Here is a 6,838-nt window from a genome sequence, read left to right on the forward strand (position 1 = left end):
GAGCTGGAGCACACATTTTGAGTTATGGTCTAGGAATCTAGAGAATATGAGCATTACCTGGTCCATTTTACAGATAAGGAAACTAAGGTCTAAAGTAGTTCAGTGCCTTAACTTGCCCAAGCTCACACACATAAGTGGCAGAGACAGGATGTGAACCCAGGACTGTGTGGGACCAAAGCCCGTCTTTGTCTGACAATAGGCTCCATCTGGGAGCCTCAGTATCTGCAAACAAGGCCCTGGCCCCCCGCCCCTCCCATGTTGCAGGGTGGAGGGGGCCAGCGCCTGGTCCAGTACCATCTGAGCATGTGCTCTGTGCTCAAAGCCTTGTCCCTTCTACTTTTCGCCCTGTCTAGCATAGACATCATAGCATGTCACTATCCACCCCCCTCCCCACCTCCCACTTTTTTTTTTTTTTTTGTCTTTTTGCCTTTTTCTAGGGCCACTTCCCGTGGCATGGAGGTTCCCAGGCTAGGGGTCTAATCGGAGCTGTAGCCGCTGGCCTACACCACAGCCACAGCAACGCCAGATCCAAGTCGCGTCTGCAACCTACACCACAGCTCATGGCAACGCCGGGTCCTTAACCCACTGAGCAAGGCCAGGGACTGAACCCACAACCTCATGGTTCCTAGTTGGATTCATTAACCACTGTGCCACGATGGGAACTCCCCCACCTCCCACATTTAGCCCAGTATTTAGCTCAGTGTTGTTAATTGCTGTGTGGGAAACCGTGGTGATGCAAAGGATACAAAGAACTTTTTTTTTCAGCCACCCTGTGGCATGTGGAGTTTCTGATCTGAGCTGCAGCTGTGACCTACGCCACAGCTGTGACAACACTGGATCCTTAACCCACTGTGCCAGGCAGGGGACTGAACCTGTGTCTCAGTGCGCTAGAGATGCTGCTGATCCCCTTGTGCCACAGCAGGAACTCCAGGTCTTTAGAGATAATGCAACTCACCTCGATTTTACAGATCTGGAAACTGAGTCCTAGAGGGAAAGAAATTGGCCCAAGGATGTTTTGCCAATAAGCAGCAACTGGAGGTAAAAACTAACATAAGTTCAGATTAGAATCCTAGATCTTTTCTTCTCTCACCTCAGCTCCTTCAAGGGATAGGTCTCCTTGACTTTCTGTTGATTGATAAACACAAAGATACCATCTCTGGGCCTTTTGGGATAAGGGCCAAGGTGAACCTTCATCTCCCACTATCAGCCTTTTATACCCAATCAGAACCAGCCATGTGGTTGCCACTGGCCTTTCTTCCTGGTATTTCCTCTCCACCAGGCCCACATTCTACCCATCTTTCTGGTACCATCTCTTCCAGGAAACTAGCCTGGATTCACCTAAGTACACCAAATTTCTCCTCCCACGGAACCTCCAAAACACTTTTCTTTGGTAGATTTTTCCTCTTCTGCCTAGCAGTGGGTGTGTCCTGCAGGCCTTGGTCCTCCACAGCCTGGCCTTCCCAGGCTCCAGCCCCCTTTTCTTCCTCTTTGCTGGATTTAATTACATTTGAATACATTACCCCCTAGTCAGCCAGTCTACACGTGGGCCTCCTGAACTCTCTCTCCACTTGATATAAGCCCATTTCCTCTTATTTGTGCATCTTGGGAAATGGAGAATGAATCCTCACATTTCTTCAGAAGCTTAAAAGCAGTCTACGTCCCTCCCTGAAGTCTTAGCCTCCCACCAACACATGGATGATCCCCTGGTTGGCTTGGTGAGGGATGAAACAGCTGGATTTTCCCCTGGAGAGCCTTGATCCATGCTATTCCAGAAACCCCTCCCATTTCTCCCCTGCCACAGTTGCTTGAGGGTCTGCCTGCGTTTTGGACTTTGTGCCCCTCCTCACCTCACGCTGATGGGCAGGGAGGGGGGCTGTCATTTCACCCTCACTCTCAGATTTTCCTACACTGCTGCTCTTAACCATGTCCCCTGATGGTACCTGCACTGGGGCAGTCTGAAAAGCCACCAAGGGCAAAACACTTTTATTTTTTTAAAGCTCTAAATTCATTTCCATGCCAAGCTGCCTGTATCTGCCCGCCCGGCTGCTGAAAAAAACTGAAACGTGCACAAAATGCCACGAGCCTGGCTTTGTGTGGAAGCTGAAGTCCCAGCGGCCCTGCCCCCGGAGCTCGCCTGCTTGCAGCTCCAGCTGCCTGCCGTGATTTCCCTGAGTTTTATTAACTCTGGGCCCTGCACTGAGAGAGGAGCTCATCAGACACACTTCACATCTTGCAGCTTCCACCCCTGGCTAAGAAAGGTTGCCCTGATTACAGGAAGTACGTGTTCCCTGTTCTCTGATAACTCTATCAGGAGCCAGGGTGCAGCTAAGGCATCAAGCTTCAGGAGCTGCTGCTGCTGGCCTGAGGCCACCTGCCCGCCAGCCTTGGGGCAAGAGGCATAAGGCCGGGTTGTCTCCAATCCAACATTCATGTTGTGACCTTGAACACCTCATTGTATCTTTGCTTCTTAGGTTCCCCTAGCTTAAAAAAAAACTGTGAGAATAATCCCCATACCCCCATCTCCTCCAAGTTGGTTTGAGATTCCAAATAGATGAGGATGTGCTGGGAGCCACTAGAAGAAAAATATCAGCATGAAATGCCTCAAGTTTAGACCAGAGCAGGGTGAGAAACAAAATTTGGGCCTCTCATTCTACAGATGGAAAAACTAAGGCTTAGGGAGGTTGCCAAGTTCACACAACAACATGGCTTGAAAAATGGCATCCATATTTTTTGAGCTGGAGGAAGGAGGGGGCAAAGAATGATAAGGAAACCATTCCTGTGGAGTTCAGGGTATGGTGGGGGCAGAGAGCAGACCCCAAGCCTGAAGCCCAGCCCTGCCAAGACCTAGCCAACCGCCATGGAGCCTTCATCCATGAAACAAGATTCATCTATGAAACAGACATTATGATGTCTTGTTGACAGACCTTCAGAGAGAATTAAATGGAATAACATGTGTAAAGCTCTTGGCATGTGGTATGTTCCACACAAGTTCCTTTCCTTCTGCTTTACCTTAAACAGCATCACAAATGCTCTCAAAAAGGGGAAGCACAAAGGGAACATTTTCTCTTAGAACTGAACACTGCCTAAAAAGACAATTGTGAACTGGAATTCCCTTTCCTTTGGGGCCTTTCCTTATACAGCTGAGTGTGGAATGGCCATTTTCCCATCAGTGTAATGAGGAAGTAGATATATTGCTTCTCCCTGCTTCCCTGCTGCCTCTGCTATACGAGCACTTCCTCACAGGTACTCAGGCCGACAGCTTTTAATGGAGCTGCGGCCAGATCTGCAGATTGGAAAGTGATTTCTATGCGATTAGCTGAGTCGTGAGGCTAATACAGTTATGATCCAATAAACACACTGATTAGGGTCATTTGTGCTCCTTCCCTCCCTCCCTCCTGCTGTGCCTTGGCAGGCCCAGTGCAGGAAGGACCTTGGGGACAACTAAGGCTGGGGGTCCAGCTTGGAATGGGGAAGCTCTAGGATGGAGCAGTTGGATTGGGCATCCTGGCCTGCAAGGCATGAGATTCAGGTCCTAACCCCTGTCCTGCCACCAGGTCATTATCTTTTTCAACTCATCTTCCTCCTCTGTATCTCAAGTTGAAGATAAAAGGGCTGAACTTGGGAATCACAAGTTCCCAAATTCAAGTCCTAGCCCTGCCTTTGAAAAGCCATGAACCCGTTATTCCATCCATTCATTCTGTACAAGGTTTTGTGCCACTTGCCTTTGGTCCTCAGTCTGCTCATCTGCAAATGGGCATAATAATGCAACCTCAGAGGTCAATTTTGAGGATTAAGGGCAAAATGCGTGTAAGAAGCTTTCATAGGAGTTCCCATTGTGGCTCAGCAGTAATGAACCCAGCTAGTATCTATGAGGACACAGGTTCAATCCCTGGCCTCGCTCAGTGGGTTAAGGATCCGGCTTTGCTGTGAGCTGTGGTGTAGGTCACAGACACGGCTTGGATCCAGCATTGCTGTCACTCTGGCAAAGGCCAGCGGCCACAGCTCTGATTGGACCTCTAGCCTGGGACCCTCCATATGCTGCGGGTGCAGCCCTAAAAAGACAAATAAATAAATAAACCCCTAGGCTGGGAACTTCCATATGCTGTTGGTGCAGCCCTAAAATGAAAAAAAAAAAAAAAAAAAACCAAAAAAACCCAGCCTTTTTTTTTTTAAAAAAAAGAAGCTTCCAATAACTTTTCCTTTTCTTCTAAGGTTCCTTCTGGTTGCCTCTATGAAAACATTTGCTATTGCTGGGCCTCAAAGAGGGGCTCCAAAATTACCTGCTGAATGAGTGAATTCAACTGTAACGTGGACTACTAAGTGGCTAAGAGGGGACTGGCTCTTTATGAGGAGGCTTGCTGCACAGCCAGGCCCTGGTCACAGGGGCTCACCAACCTTACCATGCACATAGGGCTTTTCTTCCACCCAGTCCAGTGGACAGGAAAGCGGGCCAGCGGCCTGTGCCAACAGAGAGCCTTCCTAGGCCTGTTTAGAGTCAGGCTTATATCTCAAATCTGGTGCCACACAGTTTGAGCAGTTGCTGGTTTTCCACATCCAAGGGTTGGCAGGCCTGGCTTAGAATCATGAAAGGCGGTGGTAGGCTTCTGTCTCTTGAAGAAGCTGCAAAGCTAAACTGTATTCACACTGGCCTCTAGTGGCAAATTTCCAAAACAGCATGCTACATGGAAATCTGGCAACTGAAAGGAATCTCAGAAGGACCTAGATTCAGAAATTTGGGGCTAATAGGGGCCTAATTCTGATATTTGCTTGATGAATGAGCAAACTGAGTTTCAGAGGTAAAGAGATTCCTCCAAAGTCACTCAAAAGCCTCATATCTCACTATCCATAAACCTTACCCCAAACTGGCCCTCTTTGGTTTCAGATGCAAATCACAAATTAACTATTGGAAAAACAAAGACCCATTTTCAAAATCAGACCAAGCCAGCCTTACAGTGAGACCCTAATATGTTTTCTCTTCCTGTACTTTGCTGCTTCTTCTTTTTTTATCTGTAAAAAATGTTGCTGTTGATTCCTTATCATGATATTTACCTGAAGAATAGTAATCTACTCTACAGGCAACAGGGTTGTGAGGCCATGAAGTGCTCAGTAGGCAGTAAACTCTGCCACTTAAACAAATGTGCTTTTCAATGTTTCCTCCTCCACTCGTTGCAAGAACGTAGTGCCAGAAGGGGCCACGGTGACAGCCCGGATTGGCTCCAGGATTTGGGGGTAGGAATCGTTTCCCTTGTGCAGAGAAAGCTATTTTGACATATTCTGGAGATACAATCCAAAAATAAACCATGCTGAGGACTTCCACACAGCTTAGTGGAAAGGCTTTGCTGCCACACCGGCTAAAGCCTGGGTCTAGAGACTTGGGGTAAAGCTATTCCTGCAAATGGATCTCAATCTTTTCCTGACAGAAAACAATTTTTAATTTGATTCACTCAGTAATAACCTCAAAGAATTTCGTAAGGTACCGAGGGGACTCCCACAGAAGAGTAAGACAAGGCTTTTTCTCTCAGAGGGAGGGAGAGGGGTGCAAGGTCAGGCCTCTGAAACACTGGGGTGAACAAGCTGGAGAGGTATGTGGTGGCTTCAAGGGCCACTGGTAATGACGAAAGCTGTTTCTTGAATGCCAGTCCCTGTTCTTAATACCTGCTCTAGCTTAGCTCACTTAAACTTCACAACAGCTTTATGAGGTTAGGACCATTATCCTCATTTTATTTTTGCTTTATTTTTATTTTTTGCTTTTTTAAGGAACACACCTGAGGCATAGAGAAATTCCCAGGCTAGGGGGGTCAAATCAGAGCTCCAGCTGCTGGCCTATATCACAGCCACAGCAACACAGGATCTGAGTGGCATCTGCGACCTCCACCATAGCTCACGGCAACACCAATACCCGACCCACTGAGCAAGGCCAGGGGTTGAACCCGCATCCTCATGGATAGTCAGATTCGTTTCTACTGTGTCACAACGGGAACTCCTCCCCCCCCCCATTATCCTCATTTTATAGTGGAAGAAACTAAGGCACAGAGACATTAAGAAACTAGTTCATCACACCACTGCTAAGTGGTGAAGCTAGGCTCTGAACCCGTGACCTGGTTCCAGAGCCCTTTTCCTTCAGTGCCATGATTGCTGATGATGCCCTGAATTTTTCATTCTTTTTTTTTTTTTTTTTTTTTTCTTTTTAAGGCTGCACCTGGGGCATATGGAAGTTGCCGGGCTGGAGTCAAATCAAGAGCTACAGCGGCAAGCCTGCAACCACAGCCACAGTAATGCTGGATCCAAGCTGCATCTTTGACCTACACTGCAGCTTGAGGCAACGCAGGATCCTTAACTCACTGATTGAGGCCAGGGATCAAACCCACATCCTCAGAGAGACAACGGTTAGATTCTTAACCCTCTGATCCACACGGGAACCCCTCCCCTGCATTTCTGTGATGTCTACTAAATCATACCATCCTACCCACTTTGGTGTCCACACAGGATCACAGTGTCACACATGGTCTGCTATCCGTGGTGTGCTAAAGCGGGAATGGAAGGTGGAAGGGCACTGTTTCTTAAAGCTCAACCTTAGCGCCGAAGCCAAGAGCTGTTAAAGCTCATCCAGTGCTTTGACTGCCTTCAATCTTCCATGACCACCACCATTGGCAGGAGGCAGAGGAAACAGTTATCATCCTGACTGCTCCATGCTCTCAGGAATCACGCCCCTCCCCCAATTTCATGTTAGACAAATGTGATCTTTAGGCTCTCAACACTCAAAAGTGTGGTGTTTGGACCAGCAGTCACTATCTTCTGGGAGCTGGTTAGAAACAGAGAAGCTCTGGTCAATTTTGAG

The sequence above is a fragment of the Sus scrofa genome, chromosome 7 (genome assembly GCF_000003025.6).
Source record: "Sus scrofa isolate TJ Tabasco breed Duroc chromosome 7, Sscrofa11.1, whole genome shotgun sequence".
NCBI classification, from domain to species: domain Eukaryota; kingdom Metazoa; phylum Chordata; class Mammalia; order Artiodactyla; family Suidae; genus Sus; species Sus scrofa.